The following is a 17,252-nucleotide window of genomic DNA, read 5'->3' as shown; positions in this document are numbered from 1 at the left end:
CCTTTGATATTGTTGCATTAATCATAAGGAATCTCCCAGTTCCTTGGAAATACAGCAATGAGCTCTCCAGGGCTGGTTTCAGTACTTTTATTCCTAGGTAATAGCCCTCTCCCGCATTTATAGCTATGTCTAGACACAAAGTGAGGAAGGTGCTATAAACGCTTGATGGAAAAACCCTGTCTACCTCCTAATTCCTGCATTTCACTTCCCAACTGTGCACTGAATGCACAGGTATAAAGCCTGTGCTCGCACACCTTCCCGTGCCACCAGCCCTGAACGACAGCAGCTTGCTGTCCACGGCACTGGAGCACGGCTGGTCCCCAGGGGCAACCAAGAGGGTTCCCAGGGACGGAAAGCTGTTTGCTCAAGTCCTACAATCTGCCTCGAGAAAACGGCCAAGTGGGAAGGAAAGAAGGAAGGAGTGCTGCAAATCCTCTTGGGAAGATGCTGTAGGAGCAGCTCAGCTCCGGGTGGCATTTCACAGCACTGCCCTTCCAGGCAACCTCTGACAAGGCAGGACAGTGTGAAGAGGAAGAAATCAAACTGACACATAAACAAGAGGAAAGAAAGGAGTTATTTAACTCTTTTTGGGGGTTGCTAATTATTAATCAAAACCAAGAAAATTAGCATAATGGGATGAAATCCTGTAATGTTCAAGGCCTCTATGGATGTCAAAAAAGCATTTACTAAGTTAAAATACTGTCTTTAATGCACCCCTAGTTCCAGTGGTACCACCCAAGTTATACCTTGTACAGAGGGAGTCTGTCTACCTCTTTGATATCTCCCCAGGGCACTTGAAATAACTGAGACCTCTGAGGCAGACAGAGGAGTGTGGGAGTGGCTGGGAGGAATACATGCTGAAGCCTGGGGATGACCCAACATCACTGAGACTGGACACATCACTGGCAAGGACAATTAAATCACATCTCCCATGGGAGATGAGGGTGCTACTGCCTAGAACCAAGCGCACAAGGGAAGGGACTTGGGATGGGGCTGATTAGCAACAACATATCTTGGCCATGGAATTGTAGAATCACGGAATCATTTAGGTTGTACGACTGCTAGAATCATACAGTCCAACCACTAACTGAACACTGCCAAATCCATCACTAAACCATGTCCCTAGGTGCCCCACCTACACATCTTTTAAATCCCTCCAGGGATGGTGACTCAACCACTTCTCCGTGCAGCATGTTCCAATGCTTGACAACCCTTTCAGTGAAGAAACTTTTCCTGATATCCAACCCAAACCTCCCCTGGTGAACCTTGAGGCCATTTCCTCTTGTCCTGTCACTTGTTACCTGGAAGAACAGGCCAACCCCCACCTTGCTACAATGTCCTTTCAGGTGATTGTAGAGAGAAATAAGGTCTCCCCTGAGTCTCCTTTTCTCCAGTCCAAACACCCCAAGCTCCCTCAGCCAGCCTTCATATAACTTGTGCTTCAGACCCCTCACCAGCTTGGTTGCCCTTCTCTGGGCATGCTCCAGCACCTCAATGTCCTTCTTGGAGGGAGAGGCCCTAAACTGAATCCAAAGTGAAGAGGCAGTCAGGGATTGATGGCAAGTGAGCCTGTGACCTGCCTGGGGTGACTCCGTACCAGCAAAGGTGGTGACGCTAGTTGTCGATTATTTTTCAGCTCCTGTGTGTATTCATGCACTGCAGAGCACTTGGAGTGTTCAAGATGAAAGGTACTTTCACCAGCACTTCAGTGGTTTGTTTCCTATTATAGGTCTAGTTTTGACACTCCTCCACCCTCTTATCTAACTTTCTCTACAAAGCTCTTCTCACTTTTTCATCTTTCTTCTGTGGTCCCTAGCCAAGGTAAAAGCAAAACAACAAAACCAAAACCAAAACCATATTTATTTCCTTTTTGGAAAGCTTGAGATTAATCAGCCACACTGATCTGGAGACAGGAGACTTTCACAAAAGCGATTCTTTAAAAAAAAGTCTGCATACTTTGCTGTAAACTCCTCTCTTCAAAATGTCTTGGTACTCAAAGAAGAAAGGCCTTTGTTTTTTTTCTCTTTTTTTGTTTTTAACAAGCCTAGCGGATGTTTTAATTAAGTTGGATAGAAATTCTCACAGTTACTTGATGTGAAAATGTGAGCCTATAAGAGCCGCCTTTGATGCTTGAGTTATGTTTTAAACACTTGATGACTCCTGCACAGCTGTTAATCCTTTTAGCATAGCTAATAGCTATTGCTAGAGTGCTCATGAAATCCTGTTTTGTTTGTGCCTCTGCTGGGCTGGAGGCTTCCTCTGGAATGGCAGCTGGTTGCAGCTCCCAGCCCCAGCAGGCCCATACACCACTAAGGACTCCTGGGGACCCCAACACCAGCAGATCTTAGATGGGAGCCACAGGAGTCTTCCCACACATCTAAGCAGGGCTAGACAGCTCCAGCATCCACCTGCAGGAACACATACATGCTGGTGGCATTGCAGAGTTGTGCCAGGGGAGGTCAGAGGAATTCATGAGTGTCCCATCCACCCCTCCCTCTGCAGTCACCCTCCCACATGAAGAGCTCAGAAACGATCCCCTGACCCTACACTCAATAGTGAGGCACACCGCAGTCTGTGTGTGCCATCCTCTGCTGTGTTCAGTGGTGCTACCTTAAAATAAGATCTTTCAATTCTCAAATATTTTGAGTTCAGCTCTCTTCAGATTTGGAGAGCCACCCCACGCCTTGTAAACAGGCTTTCCTTTGCTCTGTAGCTCTGGATTTGCTTGAAGGATAGGTAGCGAACTGACTTTGGGGAAATGCAAATGCCTTCCACAAAGGATGCTGCAGGGAGAGATGAAAGCCAACTTCATTTGCATTAGTTCTATAACTCTGGATGTTTTCCCTCTCCCGTTTAGACTGGAGTTCACACACACACACACACACACACAGGTTTTTTGCCATTCTGAGCTATTTGTTGCCAGCTGCTCCTCCCAGGAGTTTTGAAGAAATCCCCATTTACACACAAAGCTACTTGTCAGAGCACCAGGAGCAAGCTGCACAGGCAAAGGGAGCACCCTGGAAGCTGGGAATCAGCAGAGCCCTGCTGTGGCCTTTCAGGCCAGTGCTAGCTTGCTCTGTACCCCTGTGCACAAAGGAAGAGACCCCAAGCCTGCAGCAGGACCTGCAGGACTCTCCTGCCACCACCCCTTGGCAGAATTACAGTCTCAGTAGCTACAAGAAAACCAGCAAGATGATGAGCTCCAACACTGTACAGGGTGTGCTTTTAGGTGGCCCATAGCAAAATAGCAATCTATTAGTTTGTTAAAGCAGAAAAACAGACACAGGAAAGCACAATCTCTCTGGATCCATGTGCTAAATAACAGGATGTCTCCCAGGTCAGTATGTGGTCATGGCACTCCTGGGGATGGATATCTATCCCGCTGCTGCTCCTGCCTCTCCATGGCAAGGGCCCAGATCCTCCACTGGGTTTCCTTTGAAGAGCTCCTTGGGGTGCCTGCAGTGCACAGCAAGGCACCCAGAGCCAGATGGGGACACAGGGAAGCAGCGCTGGGGACTCAGTGCCAGACCAGAGCTCCAAGCGAGACACTGTGCCAAGCCACGCTCGCTTTCTCGGCTCATCACTCTGAGGAAATGCTCCTCAGCTCCTCACTTCCTCAGCTCACTGCTCCTCCACCATTTGCACATCTTTTTGTATTTTATATTATTTTCTAAAGGGAACAGGGAGATACCTCTCTGATAGTAGCCAGAGGAGTTTAAGAACAGTGATGCTCAGCCAGCCCTTGAAGTCACAGGTAAATGGGATGGGGCTGGAGATCCTCATACTGCTAGTGTCCTAACCAGAGGCATTTTTGTGTAAAACTGGCTTAAACAGGCAGCTAAACATCTGTTTTCATTCTGACAGAAATAGCTTTGCATTGGGAAACAGATAAAAAGCTGGTGAAACATAAAAACACAGCTTATATTCAGCTCGATCTACTGTTGTTAGAGAGCCCTAAAATTGCAGGATCTGTGCTTATTTCATCTTATGTCAGCAACACTGGGGAGAAAGAGATTTCTGGAGGAGGATTTTGCACGCAGTGATCAGAGTCTTGCACTCCCATCCATTCTTGCAGATAAACCCAGAGCACCCTCTGCACACAACAGGAATCCAAGGGAGAAGCCAAGTGCTACCTGTGACATGTGGCCACAGCTTGGACATCCCGCATCCTGAATGCAGCCCAGCACAGCATCAACGCTGGCAGATTAAGGAGCTACCCAGGACCCGTGGGGCTCAGCAAGCTTGGGAGGTATGGAGGGGATGGTACCAGGACTGGGCATTACTGTCAGCCCATGTGAAAGTGGCTCCAGATTCCCAGCATAAACCACCACGGGACATCTAAACCCTCATGCCAGCAGCCCAGCTGCCCGATGAGAAGTATGACAGTGACATGTCCCAGGAGAGGACTCCAGATCTGACCTCCCTCCAGATGAGGAGCACAGAATCAGGCTCCCCAGGCGATGTGCCAGGCGGAGTGCACCTTCCGCAGGGCAGAGCTGCAGATCGATACCCCACGCCCACAGCAAGTCACAGCTCAGCTGCACAGCCCATCTGCACGATGGTGACAGTCTGCCACCGAGCAGAAAAAAGAAAGAAAAGGCTGCAAACAGGGATTTTCCACACGCAGGAAAGCCCCGCAGTAAAATCCACACCAAACAGCACTGGCGAGGCAGGACCCCCAGGAGCACCCACCTCCCTCAGTGCACATCAGATCTGCAGGTGTGCAGCGCCTCTGCTAGCAGGGTAGGAGAGGGACAGGTTCCCCTCAGAACATGTTCAGCATCCCCAGGGAGACCTGATCCCCTCCTCGTGCCCATGGCTGTGCCACCTCTCCCACGGGCTGTGACACCTCTCCCACACTCGCTTTCTGTGGTCGACTGCAAAGGGGATGTGTTTCCAAGGTGGAGACGGGAACATCCCGCGCCTCCCAGCACTCAGCCCTGCTGCCAGAAGGTTGGAGGGAGTTCGTGTTCCCTGCGGAGGACCGAGCTCCAATACGGTGCTCGCATTCTCTGGCCAAGGCCTAGCGGAGAGCATCCCCAGGAGCCGGACGGACCCCGTGGGGCGAGGCACCCGCACCCTGCGCAGCAGTAGGCTCCGGGCATGCCCTTCGGGGCTCTCCAGTCCCACGGTCCCTCCCGGGGCTCTCACCCTTAGAGCAGGTTCCCCGCAGCCAAGTTTGGTCTAAGAGCAACAGAGGCTTCTCCCGCACCACCCCGAGCAGCCGGCTGTGCTCTCCCCCCGCCCCTGGCCGCAGCCCCCGGCGCCCCCACTGCGGCCGGTCCCGAGCGCAACCCCGGGACACGCCGCTGCCCCGCCGGGAGGGCTCGGAGGATGCGGAGAGAAGCGGGGAGTGGAGGGGAGGACGAGCAGCCGGCGGGGGGGCGCAGTCCGGGGCAGCCCCATCCCTGCAACACCCGATGGCGGAGCGGCGGGGGGGTAGCGGGCAGGAGCCGGTGGGACCGGTGGGACCGCAACGGGGCAAACTTGCGCCGCGTCGGGAGCCCGGCGAGTCGATAACGCGGCAGATAAGAGAGGATGCTCGGCGCCGAGCAGCGGGGGCGGCGGGGCCGCCGGGTGCTGCCGGTGGTGCCTTACCTGCTGGACAGCCCCGGAGGCTGCGGTCCGCGCCGTAAATCCGCGTGGCGGGTGCGGTGCCGTGTGCGGCGCCGGGAGGGCGGGCGGGTGCCCCCCCCCGGGGCCGCGGAGCCCCGGCCGCCCGCCGCTCAGCCCCGCGGCGCCCGCCGCCCCCCCGCCTCGCCGCCCGCCGCCCCGCTTCGCCGCATCGCCGCCGCTACCGTCGGGGGCTGCGGGCCGCCCCGCCGCCGCTCGCCGCCCCGCGCCGGCCCCGCGGCCCCGCGCCGCGCTCCGCCGTCCGCGGGAGGCGCGCTGGGGGCGGGCGGCGGGGCGGTGCGGAGAGCGGGGCCGTGCCCACCGCCCCTCCGCCCCGCGCCGCCGGGGGGGTGCCGGCCGCCGCTGGGAGTGCTCCCCGGAGCCCGCCGCTCCGCCCGCAGGACACGAGCACAGCCCCGTCCCGTGGGACCTCTGTCACCTGGAGCCGAGATTTCCGCCACCGCCATCCCGGCGGCCGGTGTCCCCCATCCCCGTTCTCGGCACCCGGGAGCAGTCCGTCCTCTGGGATCCAGTCCCTGTATCGCTGGGGTCTGGGATTGGTCCCAGACCTCGGGACAGGTGTTCCCATCCCTGGGACCGAAGAAAGACACCGAAATCCAGACCCCCTGCCTCCTTCACCCCGCCTCCATCCCCGGGCACTGCTGTCAGTTCGTGAGCCACCGAGTCCTCAGACACTACTTCTGGAGCTGATCCCGCTGCCAGCGCCCAGGACTCCCTTTCACTACCCTGGGGAGCTGTGGTCAGCCCCAGAGCCCCGGACACTGTCCTTAAGCTCCTCTCCTGGCTGTCCCCCGGGTGTGGCTCAGCAGCTCTAAGGTGAAATGGGAAGAGGGCTGCCCAGTCTTTTTCCCCACCCCGTAGCCTGTCCTGCCATGACAAGAGGTCCTGCACCATCCCACGGGGAGCCAAGGCTCTTGCCCTATCTCAATATCCATTTTGCAATTCCCCTCCTGCCATTGCTCTCTGCCTTCCTACCTCTCCAAGCCCTGCCCAGCCACAGGTACGATGCTTCATTGCTGTGGCAGCTCCAACCCAAACAGCATTGAAGGCACCCTGCCATATGTGGTCTTTGTGTGGGGGTTACAGGGATGGGAACTGATGCCACTATAAACCTTTTAACTCCACAGACCTTGGCTTTTGAGAGTGGCGACTGAAGTGTGGTGAGTCCTGTCTTTTAGACATCCAGTCTCAGTTTGAGTGTTTCCTGGGATGCAGAACCAGTGATCCAGGACAAGTTGCTCCTTGGTTAGCTGTCCTCATCGCCGTGAACGTGCAGCACTGAAAGGTATAGGGCAGAGGGGCACTGGACTGCAAGCCCTGCTCACACCTTCCCACCCACAGACGCGCAGCACTTTGCAGAGAGGGAGCCGTTGCACTGTCCCTTCGTAGTAAGAATGGGGGACCCTTGTGGAATGCAGAATCGGCTGGCCCAGAGTTTCTCACTCCTCTCAAGCTGCAGTTGCCCCTCTCATGGCTGACTGACAGGTCCCTGATGTGACTATGATTTGTCTCTGCTGGTATGAAACTACAGGAGAATTAGTGAACCCAGACAAACCAAGAGCTTCTGGAGGTAAAGCCAGGAGACTGCTCTGCACCAGGTCATCACACAGAAGGCGGATGTCTTCACAGACTTTTGCCTGTAACCAAAGCTGCTCCAAATGAAGGAAACCTATGGAGTGATGGATGGGACTATGTGAGCTGGGAGCCCTCCCAGGCAGCGGAATGAAAGCAGATTAAGGCAGCAAGTGTATTGAGATGAATATGAGCTTAATCCACTAACCAGATCAATCAAAGCTGCAAGTGATGCTTTTCCTCCGGACTGCCTTTCTATTCCTGTGCCTGTTCCTACATCACTGCAGGCAAAGAAGCTCTGCCTGGCATGTACAGCAGTTGCCCTCCTGCATCTGGACCTGCTTTATCTGTGCAGGCCAGCCACAACCCTAATTTCCAACCATATTAACAAGCAGTACTGTAGATTACCATGAGAGATCTGTGTCCATGCCAAGTATGGCAGGAAGGCCTCAATTCTGAGTTGGAGCACCAGCATGGTTGGAATGGGAAGTCTTGCAAAGCAGGGCAATTTGGAGATAGCTCTGCAGTTCTGGTCACTTATCACAGTTACCCTGAATTATGCTTCACTTACACAACCTCTAATGTTGTTACTCTAGCAAGGCAGAGGCAGCTCTTATGCTAATTCGACTATTTGTTAGTCTAATAACTCTTACTTACATTTACTGTGCAGCTTAATATTGTCAACACTCCTTAATTTTGGTGTGTGAATGCTTTTACAGTGAATTATAACACTAGAGGTTAATTTGCACAAATGCAGCTTTCCAACAGGCCCATATCTGTGGAGTTTATAGCTGTAGAGATTTGTATGTCATCACACTTGATCTTATGCACACCACAGGCTGCTTACCTTGTTACTTCTGCATCAGGTCTTGTGTTTGCCTTGGCCATATCTACCAATTTGTTCATCAAGGAGCACGTCTGTGGTCACTTTCCAGATCACTTGTGAGCCCTGCTGAACCTCCTGAGACTGTGCCTCTGTGCCCCGTGCCCACACATCAACACTTCTTCCCCTCCCAGGCATGGTGGGTAACAGGAGACATTAAAGAGCAGGCAGCACACAAGGCGTGAGCTCGGAGAGTTTAACTGTGACTCACAGTGCTGGGTTATTTGAGCCAGCTCAGAACAAGGTTTATGGGTCTTAAGGGTCCCTGTTTGGAAATATGCATTAAGTTTGTTGTGTCATAAATCTCCCCATTTATCCTGCTCGAGCTGGATGAATAATTGGAGGGAGGTTTGTGGCTAATTGATTTGCTGATCACTGGAAAGGAATCATGAATAATTTATTTGATGAATATTATTCAACCATCCATAAAGCTGGTCAGTTACTGAAAATAATTAGTTGCAAACACTCAATTTTTCAGGCAATGGCTTTGCCCATTTGCAGGAGCACCTCACGCTTCTGGCACTCCAGCATGAGTCCCCATGGATTTCTCCTGGGCTCGGTGCAGAAGTTGCTCTTCAAAACAGCCTGAGCACTTCACCGGGGCTCTTCTGTCTATCCAATATTTTGTACTTCACATTGCAAAGCTTTCTTTTCCTCTCGGTGTCCTTGCAGGTACAGGTCCTCCAGGCTGCACAGAACTTTCAAAGTGGAATTCAGCTAACACCTTCCATTTGGGATCAAGGGCACTTAGCAGTTTTGCCAGTGGAAGGGGAAGATGCAAGTTCATATATGCATGACACCATCAGCTCCAGGCTCTTTCCACATGGCAGTTCTGCTGTGTTAGATTAGTCCCATCAGGTACCTGTGAAACCAACTTTCAGGGCAGAGATGCTGCCTCTTGCCCACACAGCTGGGCTGGTGAAGGGATGGAGCAGAAGGTTGGGACAAGCATACCAGAGGAGGAATATCCTACACCAGCTTCCAGCTGTGCCTGGCAGAGCCAGACCCTAATTCCATTTTTACAGCATGAACCCTTAAGCAGGCCACGTAAGCATGTAATTTTTTCTGCATCTGCATGAGTCCTGGTCCTCCCCTTGCAGGCATCCTGGCACAGTAATCGGGCAAGACCTGCATGGCTGCCTCTTCTGGGTTCCAAAATAAAAGGAGGGAAAAAACCCTCTGTGTTTTCTCTAAAATTGCTGTTTATTTGCCAGTTCTTGCATGTTAAAATTTCTGAGAAAACGATCAATCTCCAGAGGCTGGTTGATGTTATTTTCCTTCTAGCAGAAATCCTATCAGCTTCTCCCCTGGTTCTCAGATCTGGCAGGGGCAGCTCCCCTCCCTCCTTTTCTTCCACCCCCAAGCAACACACAGACACCCTTTCCATTAAATTAACATCATCTTTCCCCTGCAATATCATCTTGGAGTGATTTTCTTGGCTCACAAGCAGTTGCAAATTTGTTCTCTCCCATGCTGGGGATTCCGAGCAGCAGGAGTCAGGAGCTGCCTAGAGTATATGCTATCCTGTGCCAGGCTGCACTTTTTTGGGAATGAGAGCCTCCTCTTCCAGTTGAACCTGGGGTGATTCAGAAATCCCTACAGAAGTCCTACTATGTTTAAGTTTAATGGGAAAAGGACGCTTGAGAGCACACGAGCTTGTTGTCCGTGATCAGGTGTGGGGAGGTGAGGGAATCCCATGAGTTTGTGCAGGCACCCACAAGCCTCATGCGGTTTGGGGGAGTGATTTTGTGGGGAGCTCAGCAGATGCCCAGCCTTGAGTGGGGCCAATGAACGCCCCTGAAGGTGAGCTGGCACTCCTGTGGGAGCCTCAGAGGGCTGCTACTGCGGTCTGCGCTCGCCTGCTCTGCAGGAAGTTCACAGTCTGGGACTGAGGGGCTAATTTCATTATGCAATGTTTGTAGCCAGAGTCAGGAGTTTAATTATGTCTTTCCTCTTCTTGCTGGCTCTCAGCAAAGTCACATCTGCTCTTCTCTCTGATTCTCAGCCATACCTGGGAGAAAGTGGGCTTGTTACAGAGCAGGGAGTTGGGGATGGAGGCTGCAGATCTGAGGGTTTGCAGTGGAAGTCCCTGCTTCGGGTGCTTACACCCAGCCGCTCCTCGCAGGATATCCCCCCCTGCTTGGCTGCATTTGCTGTGTCGATGTGTGCAGTCCACGAGGGTCAGGGTGCAGCCCAAGATGCAGCCCCACTCACAGCTGGTGCCAGGGGACCAGCCAATACCTCTTTTCATTACTTCTCCCCATTTCTCGGGGCTGTCCTCCCCCAAGACCCTTCACTCTGCCAGGGACAGCTAACCCTGGCTGCTGGGGAGCCAGGGCCGCCAGGGCTGCTCCACCACCTGAATTTACAGTGCTTTAATGTATTCCTCCCTTCCCCTTGCAGCAGATGCTCCATGTAAATCAGCGCCACAGATGAGCCGTGCCATTCTACACCAGCTGGAAGACTTCGCTGTGGCCTCCAATAAATACACCAAGATATCAACCCAGGCTGAGCAGGGAGGGCAGCCTGTCAGACCGTCTCAGCAACCCAGAGAGGACTCTGCAACCTGTGCCAGGGTTCGGTGAGATGGGATGGTCCCCCGAGCAATGGAGAGGAGGTGTCTTATGTGTGTGCGTCCTTCCTGAGGGGAAAAGGGCTCTGAGAAAGGTGTCCTGAATATCCACCCTACCTTGATGCCTTTGTGTTTGCAGACCGTTTTGAAGAGAGCCTGCTTGGAAGTAAAACAGTGATGCCCGGGTATTTTTCACCTTCAGATTTGCTGTTGAGCTTGTTTAGGTGGAGGATGGGCTTAATGGTCCGGGCTTAGCAGAAAGAAAGGGGAAAGTTTGCTCAAGACAACCTAATTGATCTTAATGAGACAGGAAGGTCTTTGTGCTGCAAATACCGATGTTTGTTTTGTGGGCTTAATGCATCTTCTGGCTGGGTTTGATTACTCTGGGGAAGTCCTCTGGCCTAATAAACAGAGCCATAGGGAATTAGCACTGATAATTTCAGATGCTGCTGTCAGCCCAAAACAGCACAGCCTTCCAGGGGGGGAATAGAACTGGGGGAAAGGTAATTGCAGTGGATTCAATTAGGTCCCAATTACCAGCCGGCTTTGGCTCTGGTGAGTGGGCAGCGGCCAGGGCTGGGTACCCAGGGAGAGGTCACACTGAGCGCTGTCCTCCAGTGGGGTGACACCAAGCCCACTTGGGCACCCAGTGGGGAGCTGGTGCTTTCAAAGAGCCAGGAAATTGTCTGTGGGAAGCCTCGTGGATTTTACCTCCAGCTGATGAAAGCGGTTGTTTTCAGAGGGAAAATTCTTTTTTAAACCCTGGGCATTTGGATCATGACTTTCTTAGAAAATAGTGTAATTTCTTCTTTCCTCTACACTGAAAAAATGGGGCCAAGGTGTAGGTTTGTGCTTGTTTTTTTATTGGTATCTTCTTAAATGGAAAGGGGGGAAATGACTTTGAATCTCACAGCTGCTGCTGAAAAAGTGTTTCTCTGGAGAGCGATGTTTCCACTGAAAGGTTTCTACATGCCTGTTAGCAGCTGTCTGTCCCCACGGGCTCCCTGGGGTGCATCTGCCTCCAAACCAGGATGAGGAGATGGCCAAGTTCATGCTAGTGATACACCTTGCTCCTGGAGCCATGGCTGAGAAATGCCCCCTGAGATGCCAAGACCTGGCATGTCTTGGGATAATGAGGGCAAGAATGGGGACATGCCATTCCTGGTACTGATCACTGTAGAGAGGAACTCCACACTCGTCCCCCTGGACACCCCTGGCATGGTGCCTCCTGCTGCTGTGGGTGCCAGGGTAAGGTGGGCACAGCTCACGCAGGGATGCCAGTGACTGTAGTCTAGTGGTGCCTTCTCATGGCAAGGGGAGGAGTTGGTGAAAAAGCAGCTTTCCTTAGCACTTTCCTTCTAGAGCACAGAACGTGGAGACAAATCCCTGCAAGCTCTCCTTGCTTCAATCAGTACGAGGGAAAAGAAAATGCTTTTTTGCTTTCTTGCTCCCTTTCCTTCTTTCTTTCTTTCCTTCTTTCTTTCTTTCCTTCCTTCTTTCTTTTTCTTTCTTTCTTTTTTCTTTCTTTCTTTCCTTCTTTCTTTTTCTTTCTTTCTTTCTTTCTTTCTTTCTTTCTTTCCTCTCTCTTTCTTTCCCCTCTCTCTCTCCTTCTCTCTCTCTCCCTTTTTCTCTCTCTCTCTTTCTGTCTCTCTCTCTCTCTCTTTCTCTCTCCTCTTTGTTCTGTTTTCCACCTTTGTAAACAAAACTCACTTAAAAGTGCCTCCCTCCCTGAAATGCCTTCCCCCTCCCCCAAATCCATCCCTCTGGGATGCAGCGTGTGGCCAGTATGTGGCTCTGCACAGCTGTAGAGACAAGACAGAGCCACCTCCCCATTGTCCCCAGCCTGTCCTCACTGCTCAGCCACCTGTCAGCACCCAAGGGGCTGAGCAGCACTGAGGGCTGAGTCAGGGGAAGCCATACCTCTGCATCCCAGGGACCATCATGAGAAGAGCAGAGAAGGAGAGAAAGATTATTTATAGCTGCAAGAGCAATTATACAGAGCTGGTGTAGAGGAGCTGGCAGGCTGCTGGCTGTGCAGGCACGGTCGTGGAGGCAGGGGGATGGGTGGCTGGGAGCTCACAGTGGGATGGAGGGCAAGGCTGTTCCTACCAGGGCATGGTTGTCCAACTGGCTGGCTGCACTCCCTAGGAAAACCAGGAGCAGTCACTGTCCACCTCTGCCTTTTTCACATCTGTATAGCTCGGGGGTTACAGCCCCCAGCACCACATAGCTCAGCTTCCTTCAGAGCTTGGAAAATCCCCTTTGCTGCTTTCTTGCCCCCTTGGACCAGCGATTTGTTCCAATCATTACTTCTGATTCCCAGACCAATTTGCTGTTTTTCGCATTGATTGCTGTCTATTTTCCCACTCTGGCTGTTGGGGGATTTGGGGGGTTTATTGCTAATTACTCTTCTTGCTCCTCTGCTAGGTGAAATACTTCCCAGTTCATTTTTAACTGATATTAAGGGCATTAAACAATATTTACTAGAGGTAAATATTTTTAAATCAGGCTGCCTGGACAGGCTGCTTTGGCTTGCAGGTCTTATCAGAGGCTAGTGATACCCTGAAATACTCTCTCGTACCCAAACCCTTCAGAGCTGAGATAAGGCACAGTCTTACTGTGCAATTTATGGTTGGGGACCAAATGACTGTATAGGGAATGCACGGCTGGAGACTGTGCAGTGAGACAAAAGCTCCCCGCAGAAGCCCAGGCAGCTGCAAATTTGGGTTATATTTAATTTCAAATGCCTGGAGGGTTACTGTTTGATTTCCTGGAGGATTTCAGACTGAGAGCTAATGGGGATACAGCTGAGGTATATCTAAGGCTCTTCGCAAAAAGCATGCGGGCACCTGCTGAGCTTTTCAGAAGCTGGGACTGTGCTGATTTCTCTGCTCAGTGAGGAAGAGAGGTCCCAGGCAGGAGGAAGGCCAGGGGAAGGGGGGTTGCACAGGCCATAGTGGCCCCAGACCCCCGGCAGGACAAAGGGCAGACAGGTTTCAGCCCTGGCAAAATAAACTGCCCAGGAATACCTTGGGAGGCAACTGGTAGCCTTTCGATACACTTTAGAAAGAGACAAATGATTCAGGCCCAGAGCTGTTTGGACAACAAGTACTTCTGTCTGATGAGGGAGATCTGACAGCTGAGGTTTATTAATCTGACACCCCGGCTGACGCTGTCCAGTCTCCAAGGACTGGAGCTGCTGGCCTTGCTCCTTACCCAGCGAGTCAGATGGCTTGGTATGGCACAGGCACAGGAAAGCTCTGTACAGTATCGCTCTTTTCCCTTGAGTTTCCCTGGAGTCATGGGAAAACTTAAAAAAAAAAATAAAATTGGGAAATCTCGCCAAACTCTCTGTTGAAAGGCTGAAAGCTCAAGCATCAGAAATTAGGCAGGGCTAGTTTTATGGTAGTTGGCTTGATCTTCGTTCTGCCCCCAACTACATTATTATGCAACGTTTAGTTAAATGATCACTTACTCCTTTCTCCCGAGGCTTTTCACTCATTCCAGTGCAGACGGAGCAAAATTAAAGTTGTGCGGGAACCGCAAATCTGGCCTTTCCCAACATTTGAGTACTTATCTTGCTGCCTGAGTGATGTTTTCTTTTAAAAGAGCTTTTTGTAGGATCTTAAATAATTCAGTATCAGTTCCATTCCCAAGGAATTCATTGGATAATTAGCTGTTAGTTATAAGTTAGCAGCATATAGTGTCGTTACCTTGCCTCCTGTAATACAGAGCTTTGCGTGTCGCCGTGGTATGGTTTTTCTATTAAAGCAGGCTGGTTGGTAAATGCCCCAAGAGGCTCTTGATTCACATGCTGCAGACCAGGCTTCTATATTAAAAACCCATTTAAAGTTCTCCAGCAAAATGTGCGAATCAGAAAAGTTAAATTGTGTTAATTCCGTCTCGAATGTCCCAAGGATAAGCAAGGCCAGGATGCTGCTCTTGGTTCCCACACACTGCTTCGTGCACTAATGTGCACTAATTTTCCTGGGGAGCTGGAGATATCTCTGTTGAGCGGGGCTATTACAAATAGGTTACTGCAGCTTTGTACAGGGGAAAATGGGTTTATTTTCTGCAGAAAAGATAGTGAATTTGCATTGCAATGAGTACTTTTTTCCTTGAAGGAATTTTCCATTACAGGAGTAATAAATTCTTCTTGTGGGTAAACTGCTCCAGCCATCTCACCTCTGGGATGTGCATCCCCAGCCCTTGCAGCCTCATCAAGGAAGTGCTGGCAGGGAAGCCCTGGCCTGGCCAAAAGGTGATGAAAGAAGAAAGGAGTGAAGCCAGCCCTGCATGCTCTGTGACCTGGCTGGATTGCACAAATGGCCAGGCTGGAGATGACTTGTATGATGGGCAAAGCTGCCCAACATCTACCTGAGGCTGAAAATATCACAGCAGCTGGAGTAATGGAGGGACCATGGGGAGAGGGGGTGTGAATTTTAGCTGCATGGAAGAGATGGCTGTGGAAAGGAGCAGATAATCGTAGTGATGATGAACTGCATGAATCATTTAGAGGGATGTAATCTTGCGCCATATGTTATGTGTCAGTACGTGGTGAACAAGTCACATCCATTAGGATGATAATTGAAAGGTTCATCTTTTTTTGGCAAAAATTAAAAAAAGAATCGTTCTCTAGACTCGGTAGCACTTGCAGGGCAGAGCTAGGCTGCATTCCTGTGGCAGAGACACTGGGGAGGCACCTGGGGAGGCATCAGGCTGTGTCGAAGAAGAGGAAAAGGAAACAGCTAAGTGAGAAGGAAGGAGGGGAGACAAAATACTGCTTCAGTAGGCCAAGAGGGATAAATAAAACATGAGTTTTTCCCTGGGCATCTGTGAGGAGGTCAGGATGGATGCCAAGCCTTGGGTGTAGGAAAGCCAAAGCACACTCGCATCTTCCTCATTTCCAGCCAGAAATGCTCCATACTCTGAATTTTGTTAAGCCTTTTCTGTGAGACTAAAAACCTCCTTGCTGCTAGAGCTGCCCCCCTTGCTAGGTAGGGCTCTGCAACCATGACCAGTGCCCCTGCCCTTCTGCAGCCCTCTGGAAGACTGTGCTGGAGAGACTTGTGGAGCAGGATAGGTGGCATGGGCATGGGGAGACCAGCTGTGTCCCCAAAGGACATGACATGCTGTGGGGTGGTGTGGGGCTGGCACCCCCTGTGGGCAGCATGTGCAGAAGGAGTGGCCACACGTGTGGCCGAATCACCCTCCCAAGGCGTGCTGGGTGCTGCGGCTCCAGCCAGGAATTAGTTTTCATTAGTGGTTTTCCAGGCTTTTAGGCAGCCAAGCAGCCATGCCTGAAAGACTCTGGGGTAAGCTGTCATTATTGCAGAAACATAGCTAAGCTCCCAAATCCTATTAGTGAAGAGGGAAGAGATGTTGAGAGTGACCTGAGGCTTGGCAGGATCCAGCTGTGACAGCCAGGGAAGGGTCACCTTCCCTCACACCTTCCTCACCCCACACCAGCAAGGCTGATGGTTCTTTCCCCCCGAGGCCAGCCAACCTGGTGCAGCCCACATCCTTCCAAAACTGCCTGACCTCCGTGGTACCACCATCTACACTGGGACTGCCAGTACTGCCCACCTCCTGACAGCATTCCCCTGGGTTCCTCTGCCTGCTCCTCCCTCCACGAGTGCCATTATACAAGGAGGAGCTAAAATCCAGCCCCCAGGCTCCCCCATCAAGCAAAGTCTTGGCTCTCCTGCTGATTAACATTGGCTTGGCAGGGTGAAGGTTACTGTGCAAATTGACTATATTTAGCCATTCCAGTTTTTGCAAGACACTTGATTCAGGCATTGCAACTATTTTTTTATTTTAGAAAAATAGTGCTGCCTAACATCAATGAAGCATAAGTCAAGAGGCAGAAAAATTGGCCAGGCTAGAAATTGCCATCAGCAGGGAGTCATCACCCAGGGATGCTGATGATGATGGGGGGAGGCCTCTGGGATGTCCCACACCATGGGCAGGGAGTGATGCCAGGCACTGAACAGTGCCCAAGCGTGGTCCTCTGAGCATGCACAAGCCCTCACACACAAACAAGAATGCTCAAAGGGACAGGGCCATATTTTCGGTCCAGGAAACAGAGGGAGAGCTTTGGTGCACATCCTCTCCTGTCTTGTGCTGCCCATCCCACTGCAGGAGCTTTCTGCCCTTTGTGCAAGTCCTGCTAACAGCACTTACTGAGATGCTTCAAATAGATTTAATTTATCCCCACTGCTCCTCCTCCTCTCCAGACACATAAGTCCATAAGGCTTTTAAAAGTGCAGCAGCATCAGGAGACCTTCAAAGAAACACATCCCCTGCAGTGAGTGGGTACTAGCACCTATTTCAAGAATCACAGCAGTGAGAGATACTGAATCCCTCCCAAAATGAGAAGGCCCCTGAGGCAGAGCTGTGCATGGGTGATGCCAGGTAGCCCTGGGGGCAGGCAGGGTATGGAGCAGGGACCTGCTGCTCCAGAGGCGGTCCATTGCCTCCCCAGTGTCAGGGAGAGACAGCATCAAAGAATCATGGAATCATTTGAGTTGGAAAGGTCTTTTTTAAGATCATCAAGTCCACCTGTTAACCCAGCACTGCCAAGTCCACCAC

The 17,252-nt window shown here is 51.6% G+C and overlaps 1 protein-coding gene across 1 annotated transcript in view; it reads right to left on the bottom strand.

The window, feature by feature from the left end:
• The window catches only part of TMEM121 (transmembrane protein 121), a 40,274-nt gene extending 34,548 nt beyond the window's left edge, over positions 1-5,726 (bottom strand). Inside the window, exon 1 of the mRNA XM_027713373.2 lies at positions 5,599-5,726. The gene's annotated coding sequence lies outside the window, so the exon portion shown is untranslated. The remainder of the gene's footprint in view (positions 1-5,598) is intronic.
• Positions 5,727-17,252: the final 11,526 nt, after the last annotated feature.

Source organism: Pipra filicauda, unplaced genomic scaffold (genome assembly GCF_003945595.2).
Source record: "Pipra filicauda isolate LSUMZ 115617 unplaced genomic scaffold, ASM394559v2 scaffold76_size2844353_pilon, whole genome shotgun sequence".
Lineage (NCBI taxonomy): Eukaryota > Metazoa > Chordata > Aves > Passeriformes > Pipridae > Pipra > Pipra filicauda.
This window is presented reverse-complemented; position numbering and strand designations above follow the sequence as displayed.